Below are 13,189 nucleotides of genomic sequence, written 5' to 3' on the forward strand. Positions count from 1 at the left end.
TTACAAAGTGTCCAGGAATTTTCTGGGCAAAAGGTGGCAACACTAGCCTCACTGTGCTTTGAAAGCTTGCAAAAAAATAATCCTTTTTCATTAGCCAATAAAGGTGTCACGTATACAATTTCATAGTTGCCAACAGTCCCGTTTTTCCTTGGACAGTCCCGGAATTCGGGATCCTGTCCATGCACTATTCCTCGTGTCATTAAAAAAACAAAAACAAAAAAAAAACGGTTTTTCTGCAATTCCAAGTTCCACCAGCAGGTGTCACTGTCAATAAAGTGAAGCATAGCAGAAGACTGAATTTCTAGCAGCTTGTCTACAAAGTTTCTTGCCGTGGGTAACTTTCCTGCTTCTAATCTGACACTCTTCACACAGATGATCTATGGATCATTTATCAATCACCATGGAAAAATAATGTGAAATTGGTGCTAGGATCGGTTTGAGCAGGGTACAGATATTTAGCAGATGTAGTTAGGTGAGTGAATAACTGTTATGGTTGAACTCAGTTAGTTTACAGGACAGATAGATAGGTAATGTTTGGGAGTTTATCAGTATTGCACTATTGTGTACTGCCCACTCCTTTTGTCACTGTTCTTTAATCACAGCTGAGTGACATTTCAATAGTTAGCTCTGTGATCTGGGTGAAGTGAGCTGCTGCTAGTGAAGGGTTAATACTCACTGTACAGATCTGGGTGATAATGAGCTGCTGCTAGTGAAGGGTTAATACTCACTGTACAGATCTGGGTGATAATGAGCTGCTGCTAGTGAAGGGTTAATACACACTGTACAGATCTGGGTGATAATGTGCTGCTGCTAGTGAAGGGTTAATACACACTGTACAGATCTGGATCACAATGAGCTGCTGCTAGTGAAGGGTTAATACACACTGTACAGATCTGGGTGGCAATGAGCTGCTGCTAGTGAATGGTTAATACACACTGTACAGATCTGGGTGACAATGAGCTGCTGCTAGTGAAGGGTTAATACACTGTACAGATCTGGGTGACAATGAGCTGCTGCTAGTGAAGGGTTAATACACACTGTACAGATCTGGGTGATAATGAGCTGCTGCTAGTGAAGGGTTAATACACTGTACAGATCTGGGTGACAATGAGCTGCTGCTAGTGAAGGGTTAATACACTGTACAGATCTGGGTGACAATGAGCTGCTGCTAGTGAAGGGTTAATACACACTGTACAGATCTGGGTGACAATGAGCTGCTGCTAGTGAAGGGTTAATACACTGTACAGATCTGGGTGACAATGAGCTGCTGCTAGTGAAGGGTTAATACACACTGTACATATCTGGGTGACAATGAGCTGCTGCTAGTGAAGGGTTAATACACACTGTACAGATCTGGGTGACAATGAGCTGCTGCTAGTGAAGGGTTAATACACACTGTACAGATCTGGATGATAATGAGCTGCTGCTAGTGAAGGGTTAATACACTGTACAGATCTGGGTGACAATGAGCTACTGCTACTGAAGGGTTAATACACACTGTACAGATCTGGGTGATAATGAGCTGCTGCTAGTGAAGGGTTAATACACTGTACAGATCTGGGTGACAATGAGCTACTGCTACTGAAGGGTTAATACACTGTACAGATCTGGGTGACAATGAGCTGCTGCTAGTGAAGGATTAATACACTGTACAGATCTGGGTGACAATGAGCTACTGCTAGTGAAGGGTTAATACACTGTACAGATCTGGGTGACAATGAGCTACTACTAGTGAAGGGTTAATACACACTGTACAGATCTGGGTGACAATGAGCTGCTGCTAGTGAAGGGTTAATACACACTGTACAGAGTATTATTATTATTATTATTATTCTTTATTTATAAAGTGCCAACAGATTCCTCAGTGCTGCCCATGGGTACAAGGATAACAGTACAAATTAATATTTAAACAATACGACAAAATTTTACAGAAAAAAACCCCCCAAAAAACAGGTGGAATTGAGGGCCCTATTCCCGTGGGAATTTACAATCTAGATGGGTAGGAGGATGGGAAACAGGAGGTGGGGACTGCTAAGGTGAGAATGATATTAGTGAGGAGATAGAGGGCAGCTGTTAGTTAAGTGAAGTTAGTATGTTAAAGAGTCGGGTGATAAGCTTCCCTGAACAGAAAGGTCGTTGGGGAACGTTTAAAGGAGGAGAGGTTAGGGGCAAGTCTGACAGCACGAGGAAGTGCGTTCCAGATGGTTAGTGACGCACAAGAGAAGTCCTGTAGCCTAGCATGAGAGGAGGTGATGGTAAAGGATGCAAGGAGCAGGTCATTGTTGGATCTTAGGGGGCGGGCAGGAGTGTATTTGTTGATAAGTGAGGACATGTAGGGTGGGGCAGCATTGGTGAGTGCTTTGTAGGTCAGGGTGAGTTTTGAATTTAACTCTGTTGTGAATGGGGAGCCAGTGAAGGGACTCACAGAGAGGTGCAGCAGAAACAAAGCGTCGAGAGAGGTGGATTAGTCTGGCAGATGCATTAAGGATGGATTGGAGGGGAGAGAGGGAGGCCAGTTAGTAAGTTGTTACAGTAGTCAAGTCGGGAAATTACCAGGGAGTGGATTAGCTGTTTAGTAGTTTCAGCACTTAGAAATGGACACATTTTGGAGATATTGCGTAGATGGTTGCGGCAGGATGAAGAGAGCAATTGGATGTGGGAAATGAAGGACAGATTTGAGTCAAGCATGACTCCAAGGCAGCGGAATTGGGGTGATGGGGAGATAGTGGTGCCGCCAACAGTGATGGAAAAATTAGAAACTGGAGTAGAGTTAGAGGGGGGAATTAGAAGTAGTTCGGTCTTGGACATGTTTATACTTAGGTGATGAGAGGCCATCCAGGAGGAAATGCCAGATAAGCAGTCGCTGATGTGAGAATTGACAGGAGGAGAGAGTGCAGGGGTGGAAAGGTAGATCTGGGTATCGTCAGCATAGAGATGATAGCTGAAGCCATAGCTGTTGATAAGTTTACCCAGTGAAGAAGTGTACATAGAGAAGAGTAGAGGACCCAGGACAAAGCCTTGAGGTATTCCAACAGACAGAGGCAAAAGAGAGGAGGAGTCACCAGCAGAAGAGACGGAAAAGGATCTGTTAGAGAGATAAGAGTGAATCCAGGAGAGGGCAGTGTCACAGACCCAAAGAGAGCTGAGAGTCTGTAAGAGAAGGGGATGATCAACAGTGTCAAAAGCAGCAGAGAGGTCCAGTAAGATGAGTATAGCCTTTGTTTTTAGCAGAAAGTGTAGTAGCCTTTGTTTTTAGCAGAAAGGAGATCGTTAGTAACCTTGGTGAGGGCAGTCTCAGTTGAGTGTTGGGGACGGAAGCCAGATTGCAGGGGGTTGAGCAATGAGTTGGAGGACAGGAATTGGGTTAGGCAATTGAAAACTAGTTTTTCAAGTAATTTTGAAGCTACCGGGAGCAGTGATATGGGGCGGTAGTTTGCAGGGGAGTTAGAGTCAAGGAAGGGTTTTTTGAGGATGGGGGTGACTTTTGCATGTTTGAAGGAGGTAGGGAATAAGCCGGTAGAAAGGGATAGGTTGAATATGTGAGTAAGAACCGGAGTGAGGGTGGGAGACAGAGGGGGAATTAGATGTGAAGGAATAGAGTCAAGTGGGCAGGTAGTGAGGTGAGAGGAAGACAAAAGGGAAGCCACTTCTCAGTGGTTGGGAGGAGGGTGCAGAGAGTGGCAGAGGGGTTGACTGGGAGTGAAGTTGGGAGATTGCAGGTTTGTGTTGGGATGTTTCTTCGGATGGCAAGTGTTTATTGAAAAAATAGTCAGCAAGGTTTTGAGCACTGAATGCATATGAGGGGGGTGGTGCAGGTGGGTTGAGGAGAGAGTTGAAGATGGAGAAGAGCCTTTTAGGGTTTGAAGAGTGAGTGGCTATAAGAGAAGAGTTTCAAGTAGGTTTGCTTAGCTAAGTGAAGGGCAGAGGTGTAAGAGTAAAGAGTGAACTTATAGTGCAGGAAATCAGGTTCAGAGCAGGATTTCCTCCAGGCACGTTCACCAGTGCGTGAACATTTTTGTAGGTAGCGTGTTTGTTGGGAGTGCCAGGGCTGGAGCTGACGACGTGGGGCTTTGCGAAGTTGAGGCGGAGCGAGAGTGTCAAGTGCAGCAGAGAGAGTATTGTAATAGTGGGTTATAGCAAGGTCAGGGCAGGATATCGTGGAAGTGTGGGAGAGGGGTATATGAATAAGATTAGAGAGTTGGGGAGGGTCCACAGTGTGCAGATTTCTACTGGTGCGGGGCAGAGAGGGGGAAGTAGGTTTAGTATGTATATTGGGATTAAAGGTGAGCAGATGGTGGTCAGAGATGGGAAATGGTCGACAGGCAACACCAGAGAGAGAGCAGATAGGAGAATACCAGATAAATAGAGTGTCCATCACGGTGGGTAGGGAATAGGGTGGATTGTGAGAGGCCGAAGGAGTTAGTGAGTGAGAGAAGTTTAGAGGCAGCAGGGGCAGATGGGTTGTATATGGGGATGTTGAAGTCCCCTAGGATTAGAGCAGGTGTATTTGTAGAGAGAAAGTGAGGAAGTGCTATCTTTATTTAAAAAGCAGGAATGCAAAGCTTATGAGCCTGGCCCATCTTTGGTTCAGAACCCTGGGAAACGCTTGCTGATTGGTGTCTAAATGTCATCACCAATCAAGCAAGCACTATCCAGGTGCGGAACCAAAGATGGGCCGGCACATATGCTTACATTCCTGCTTTTTCAAATAAAGATGCCAAGAGAACGAAGAAAAATTGATAATAGTAGTAAATTAGAAAGTTGTTTAAAATTGCATCATCTATCTGAATTATAACAGAAAATAATTGGGTTCGGTATCCCTTTAGGGTCCGATTATCAAAACCTCACTGCCATGGAGTGAAATCACAAAAAATATTTGGGGGAGGAGGGGTTAGAACCCTCTCTCCTTCACATTAATTACCCTGCATAGTGAGATAAACATCTCTCAAGATAAAATTTGTGTTTCTAAAATTCTTTGAAGGACCTCGCCAAACTGACAAGGTCCCTCTTCTCACCCAAGTAGAGAGCATTATAACATCTGACCCTAAGTGTCTGAGTTTCATTTTTAGCATCCAGGGTTCTAGTCTCTTTAACAAAACTCTTAATTTCCAAAAAAAATTCTGCATAGCTTTTACTATTATATCCTTCACATTTGAACTTATGCATGGTTTAGGTAGCTTGAAGGGCCATAATACCCAAATGTTGAAACACTTGAAAGTGATGCAGCATAGTTGTAAAAAGCTATAGAAAATATAACCTGAACATCTCTATGTAAAAAAGATAGTTTACCTAAAAAAAATCCTCAGTAGCCACATCCCATTGTAAAGGACTTCTAAGCAGCAAATCAGTATGTCTGTCCCGGGACAGCTAAAGGAGTGAGCATTCGTGCTTATCTTATTTCCCTATAAAGTTTAAGGAAGTTTACTATGAAATCTCATGAGAGCTAAGTGAAATCTCATGAGATCACAGTAAAAGAGTTCATGACTTCAGCACTGTTGATGCTGATTGGCTGCTGTTCATTTCTTCATTTTTTTACCTGCAGCCGGGCAGCAGCTGAGTGTAACTTTTTACACAGAACTTACTCTGGTGAGCTGAGGAAGTTGTGAGGTAAAATATCTTCCTTTTTTACATAGAGATGTTCAGGTGATATTTTCCTGTCAGCTTTTTACAGTTATGCTGCATCAGTTTCAAGTGATTTAGCATATGAGTATTATGTCCCTTTAATGGACAGAGTAACTGACTTTAGAAAACTACCAAAGTACTTATTTCAAAATAAACATATCTGTATAATACTGTATGCTTTTTGTGTTCTAATTTAATTTAACAAACAACACATTTCTTCTCTTCTCTCTATAGGATACAGATGTATTTCCAATTTTAACTTTTGTTCTCCAAGACCCTAAATATTTCCCCAATCCACATATTTTTGACCCAACTCGTTTTTTGGATGAACATGGGAAATTTAAAAAGAACGAAGCTTTTATGGCCTTCTCTGCAGGTATCTAGACATATTACAACTTAATTATCACGGAATTTCCATCATTTAAATGTCAAATTAAACTCTATGTTCTTTCCCTCTTTCTTATTCCAGGAAAACGTGTTTGTCTCGGAGAAAAGTTGGCTCGCCTTGAGTTGTTTATCTTTATCACAACCATTTTACAAAATTTCAATATCACATCCCCAAAACAACCTAAAGATTTGGATTTGACACCACAGATGGTCGGTTTCTCAACTTTGCCACAACCTATGAGATCAGCTTTATCCCACGTTAAAGTGAAGGTAAACTTTGATGAATAAAAGCCCGGTTTTTAAAATATTATTAAAAACAGGGGCACTTTCATTCATCAAAAGTTTAGAAAGCAGCTGTTTTGTTTAAAAAACTTACCTTTGTTTTTTTTCCACAGCCAGAGCAGCTTCCCCCACCCGGAGATCCTCTCTTCACACGTCAGCAATGACTAATACGGCTTCCTCCAATCACGGCATGGCCTCAGGCAATGACTCCCCTGGGGGGAAAGCCGTGATTGGAGGAAGCCGGATTAGTCATTGCTGACATGTGAAGTGAGGATCTCCAGGCTTTCATTCATCAAGGTTTACCTTCACTTTAAATCAGGATAGATGATGTTAAAGCAATGTTCCAAATAACACATTCCAATGTAAACCTATGCTTATTAAAATTATAATTTAGGTGTCTTTTAATAGGTGGTGTGTTAGGTTGACTGCAACTCATTGGAATTCTTCAAAGAAATTACCACAAAAGGGCAAGGAAGTCATAGAAACATAGATTTTAACGGCTGATAAGAACCATAGGCCCAGCAAGTCTGCCTGAAATTTCCTGAAAGTATAAAGCTTATCTAGTTTGTAGGACAGCCTTTTGCTTATCCCAGGCATTCTTAAAGGGATACTGAACCCAATTTTTTTTCTTTCATAATTCAGATAGAGCATGGAATTGTAAGCAAATTTCTAATTTACTCCTATTATCAATTTTTCTTCATTCTCTTGTTATCTTTATTTTAAAAGCAGGAATGTACTGTAAATCTTAGCAGTCAGCCCATTTTAGGTTTAGCACCATGGATACATTTAACCACCAATAAGCAAGCATAACCTAGGTTCTTAACCAAAAACTGGCCGGCTCCTATGCATCACATTCCTGCTTTTTAAATAAAGATAGCAAGAGAACAAAGAAAAATTGATATTTGATTGCAAATACTGCTACCATAGAGTGCTCAAGACATACATTCTTTGAATTATTTTTTATAATTAGCTTTGATACATTATTTTTTATGATTATGACTGCAATTATGGCGCAAATGGTTGTAAATGCTTCTCTGGGATCCCCTTTGTTCAGAAATAGCAGACATATATGGCTTTAGTATTGATTTTTGGAAATTAGAAGATCGCTAAATGCCGCTGCGCAACACACTTGTATTATGTCTAGCAGTGAAGGGGTTAATTAGGTAGCTTGTAGGGTTAATTTTAGCTTTAGTGTAGAGATCAGTCTCCCACCTGACACATCCCACCCCCTAATCCCTCCCTGACCCCCGCTCAAAACGCTCTATCCCTCCCCCACTTTACAATTGTCACCGCCATCTTAAGTACTGGCATAAAGTCTGCCAGTATGAAAATAAGCCTTTTTTTAATATTATTTTTTTTTAATATATTTGCTGCAGTGTAGGCCTCCCCCTAACCCCCAACCCCCCTGATCCCCCCTCAACCTATTTGCCACCATCCTAGGTTTGCTGCAAAATTGGCAATTTAAAAAAATAAATAAATAAAAGTCAAATTTTTTCTGTAGTGTAGCTGCCCCCTCAATTCACTACCCCCTCCCCCTCCCAGATCCTTTCTGTTAACAGATCCCACATGGGATCCCCTTATTGCCCCTACTCCCTCCTACCTCCTTCACCGTCAAAGACGCAGTTTTTTTATTTTATATTTTGGGCTTCCCTGTAGCGTGGCCAAGCGGTCCCACCCACTCCCACTCTCCTCCAGCGATGGGACGCCCACCCGCCTCCCTCTTTACACTCCCACCCACCAACAATCGGCACCACCGCTGTGTGATGCAGAGAGGGCCAAGAGTAGCCCCTCTGCATCAGTAAATCCTGACAATCTATTTCTGCAGTGCCCCACCTGTAGGGCATGCAGAAAATAGCGCAATCTCGCTATTCTGGGCGAGATTGCGCAGAGAGAAACCCAGGACTGCAGCAACGATTATAAGGCATAATGACCAGCGTTATAACAGGGTTTGGCACTGGTTATTAAGGGGTTAAAGGGATACTGAACGCATTTTTTTTCTTTCGTGATTCAGACAGAGCATGCAATTTTAAGCAACCTTTCTAATTTACTCCTATTATCAAATAATAATTTTCTCTGTTCTCTTGGTATCTTTATTTGAAGAAGCAGGAATGTAAGCTTGCAAAGGCGGCCCATTTTGGTTCAGAACCCTGGGTAGCACTTGACTGATTGGTGTCTGCATTTAGACCACCAATCAGCAATCGCTACCCCCAGGTGCTGAACCAAAGATGGGCTGGCTCATAAAACTTTCTATTTGAGTTTAGTATCCCTTTAAGTTTATGCTGCTGCCGGTTGCTCCTCTTTTTCCTTGAAAATGAAAATAGGAATAATAAATGAAACAGATTTTCATTGACAAATGAATTCTGAAACTACTACCATAGTAAGATATAGGATGGAAGAACAATTTACTAACATTTTTACTTTTATCTCCCTGAATATGTCTACTACTATTATTATTAATAATATATATACTAATATATGGGGGCGGAGCCTACACTTGGAGCGGCAGGACATGTCTATGTGAAGCTCCTGCTTAGATTTATTAAAATCTGCTATCTAGTCTATTATAAAGGAAATATTATAGTAATACTTCTCTATTTGGAAGCAGATAGTCTCTACAGTTTGATAGCGTTAAGGAGTGTAGCCCCTGATAAACTGAAAGCCTGACTATGACTCTCCCAAGTAAGCAGCGCATAACTTTTCTCTAACTAGCGCCCTACTTGACTTTATCGGCAGAAAGATGCATGGTCTGAGGATCCCTTCACAATATCCCCCGCCCCCAGGTTTCTGGGTTACAAAGTACGCAGATACTTTGGGCACATCAAAAATCCTAGCAAGATAACTATTTCTTTTGGGGAACCTTAGACATTGTTTTTACTGAAGCATTGCAAGTATTGCTATCTTTTTCTAAAATGGCGGCACTAGATGTATGGGAACACCGCATGCAAGATATCGCGACAGCTATCTATGTGAATTGACATGGGATTCTGCACGAACTATTAAGACCACTGCCTCCTGACTGTATCACCGAGAGGAGACCTGAGTCATATAGTCCCTCAGGAGAGCAGGAGAGACACCGGCACTGGAGATCAGATGATCATAGTCGACCGTGTCCCACATGAGACAGGTGAGACCCGGGCTCGTTATTTACCATGGCGGTGAATGAATATCCGGCTTTCACTTGCAAGGATGTGACTCCAGATACCGAGGATCAGTCACAGGGTACACTGACAGTGCAGTTTGATGAGGTTCCCGGCCCCTGGTATGGCTGTGGTTTACTCAAGCCTTTATTATACTTGGCAAGGGATCGCAGGATATGGAGAGGTCGTGCAGGCCTTCAATTGTGAGATATTTTCACCTAAGTGTGGTAATCTGCCTCTTCTTCATCTAAATGGTGACACTGATACAAATAATTTGGAGTGGACACTCCAACCCTGGCGGGCAAGTATTACTTCAGTATTCAACCCATAGAAGCTGGGAAAAGAGGGACATTGTTATTCAAGTTTTTCACAGGGGGACTCATTCAGTCATGCAGGCAAGTTTATTCAGAGATCTACTGCGGCCCTGTATATTCTGCTCCCCATAACATTGCCCTGAGAACCGGTGTGGGCTAGTCATTAATATATATACATGACTTACGGTGATGAGCAGGGAGCTCTTCACAGCTCTCAGTGTACCGGAACATTTGCAACCACACAGACTCTCTACCATGTGTCTGGGGACTAAGTTTGTACTAGACTTGAATTTAACTATCATCTCATAAATATAGATTAAACAGTTGTGCATTTATGTTTATTTACCCAGATATCATTAAGACGTGTTTTCTACATATAATGCTAGTTATATGTTTAAAGTTGAGGCAGCACACTTTACTCCCATATTTTAATGTGCTAACAGTATATGGTCTCATTTAGTTAGACGTAATAGGTTTACCTCAACAATACATTTTTTTCCCATAGCATTTGATTGTTCTCATAGATGGCTTATGTATAAAACTCCCGAAAGGGAGATTAGTTGCTAACAATATTTGTTTTTGTTTGTATTTCATACTGAAGAGTTGATAACAATAAGCATTCGATAGACTGAGCTTAAATCGTTGCAAAGTTTTATTACCACAACAAAAACATAAGGATAACACCACTCCTCACACATCAGCTACATCCAACGCGTTTCCTGCCGCTAAACGGCCACTTCGTCAGGGATACTCACAGCTGTCACATTACCCCTTTTATTAGCTCACATTTAAAGGTATATTACCAAAACTACAGTCATTCTATATAAAAGGAGCATGGATTACACATTTCACTGTTTAAAATAACAAATATAAATTTGTATTTCATATATGTGTGTATAGGGGCTTAGGAGTGTGATACAAGCTATATAGCAATCATCTTCCCCCTCATGCTGTGTTAACGGTTTAGGCTGTGCTATTTTATAATCCTCATGAGATGGAAGTTCTCTAAGCAATATTACTGGCTAAGGTTTCAAACCCAAGCTCCTTTAAGGTATTTATTTGTGTAACCTATGGAAGTGCATTCCTTTTTAGGATGGCGGGCTCCCCTATAGTTCTTATATTCCACCATCTTTCCCCTCTAGAGAATTAACTAAGGATGGGCTGGGTAATCGACAATTATAAATATTCCTGTAGGCTTATGTATAGTGGGGAGTCTGCTGCCTACGGCCGGGGTAGTGGATTCTCCTATGTCTTAAATTAATTTAAACTAATCCATTTTTGCAATCTTAATAGAAGGTTTTAATTATTTAGCCACAATATCACCCTAACCAGCCATCTTCACCCTATATATCTTTTTTACCTGTATTGTCGGCAGTCCTAGCTTACATGTTGAATCACACACAGCTTATCCTAATGTTAGCTTACTTGAGATGATTCATTTTCCTTATATAACATTTATCGCAACCTTTCTATTCATATGTTCTACGTTGAGGAGTAAAAGTTCCCCTTATATTTATTCTCTTACCATCTACCCTCGGTATTAGTGTTTAAGATATTGTTCTAGTTCATATGGAGCCTTTATAGCTTATTATTATAATGCTTTCTAATTTATCATGCTTCCCTATTTTTATATCCCATATCATACGCTTTATAGAGCTATATATAATACTCACATCATATACTAAAAGTAAGCGAGTACCATCTCTTCCCCCATCCCATATTACTTTTGCATATAAAAATCCCCCCCCAGAAAATTATAAAACCCTGAGGTATTCTAGCTGATACCCAAGAGAGTTCTCCTTGTTTCAGATTACCTTCTTCTACTTATACCCACTTTTAGAATTTAGGTCCCGAGAGTGACCTATTGAGTCATGTTTGGAAGGTTTTGCAAAGTACAGGCAATAGGTATCAATGCTGTTAACTCAATCTGTTAAGTATACTTTTACTGAGCCACAAAATATAGTGTGAACATCTTGTTCTTGTTATGCTAAATTATGAAATATGTTATATGCATTGTGCTATATTGTAATATTTTCTGCATAACTGTATACATGTTGTATGCCTGATTTAATTACCTCAATAAAAAATAATATATATATATATATATATATAAATAAAACATAATTTATATAAGAACTAACCTGATAAATTAATTTATTTCATCGGTGGCGAGAGTCCACAAGCTTGTTACTGATAAGATATACATTCCTACAAGGAGGCGGCAAAGTTTCTCAAACCTCAAATGCCTATAAAATACGCCTCCCTCCTCACTTACACCTCAGTTTTAATGTATAGCCAAGTAGGTGAGGTGTAAAGGAGTAGAAGCAAAAAAAAAGAAAAGCAGGAAAAAACTAAATTTATGCTTACCTGATAAATTTCTTTCGATTGTGGTGTATCCAGTCCACGGGTTCATCCATTACTTGTGGGATATTCTTCCCAACAGGAAGCTGCAAGAGGACACCCACAGCTGTCTATATAGCCTTCTCACCTATCTTCCACCCCAGTCATTCGAACGAAGACAAGCAAGAAAAAGGAGAAACTATAGGGTGCAGTGGTGACTGTAGTTTAAAAATAAAAAACACCTGCCTTAAAGTCACAGGGCGGGCCGTGGACTGGATACACCACAAGAGAAAGAAATTTATCAGGTAAGCATAAATTTTGTTTTCTCTTGTAAGGTGTATCCAGTCCACGGGTTCATCCATTACTTGTGGGATACCAATACCAAAGCTTTAGGACATGGATGAAGGGAGGGACAAGGCAGCACTTAAATGGAAGGCAACCACTGCCTGCAAGACCTTTATCCCAAAAATAGCCTCCGAGGAAGCTAAAGTATCAAATTTGGTAGATTTTAGAAAAAGTATGAAGCGAAGACCAAGTCGCCCGCCTTACCTAAATCTGTTCAAAAGAGGCCTCATGTTGAAAAGCCCATGTGGAAAGCTACCGCTCTAGTAGAATGAGCTGTAATTCTTTGAGGAGGCTGCTGGCCAGCAGTCTCATAAGCTAAACGGATTATGCTTCTAAGCCCAAAAAGAAAGAGAAGTTGCTGAAGCACTTTGGCCTTTCCTCCTTTCCAGAGTAGTACAACCAAACAATGGCAGATGTTTGACGAAAATCACTAAGTAGCTTGCAAATAAAAATTTAAAGCACGAACCACCGTCAAGATTGTGTAACAGACGTTCCTTCTTTGAAGAAGGATTAGGACACGTGACGGAACAACAATTTCCTGATTGATATTCCTATTAGATACTACCTTAGGAAGAAACCCAGGTTTGGTATGCAAAACTACCTATCTGCATGGAAGATCAGATAAGGGGAATTACACTGTAAGGCCAGATAACTCTGAAAACTCTTCGAGCCGAAGAAATAGCCTACTAAAAATAGAACTATCCAAGATAAAAGCTTGATATCTATGGAATGCAAGGGTTCAAACTGAACCCCTTGAAGAAC

The 13,189-nt window shown here is 41.0% G+C and overlaps 1 pseudogene; it reads left to right on the forward strand.

The window, feature by feature from the left end:
• The window catches only part of LOC128636039 (cytochrome P450 2A5-like), a 125,856-nt pseudogene extending 119,584 nt beyond the window's left edge, over positions 1–6,272 (forward strand).
• Positions 6,273–13,189: the final 6,917 nt, after the last annotated feature.

This window comes from Bombina bombina, chromosome 7 (assembly GCF_027579735.1).
Source record: "Bombina bombina isolate aBomBom1 chromosome 7, aBomBom1.pri, whole genome shotgun sequence".
Classification (NCBI taxonomy): Eukaryota; Metazoa; Chordata; class Amphibia; order Anura; family Bombinatoridae; genus Bombina; species Bombina bombina.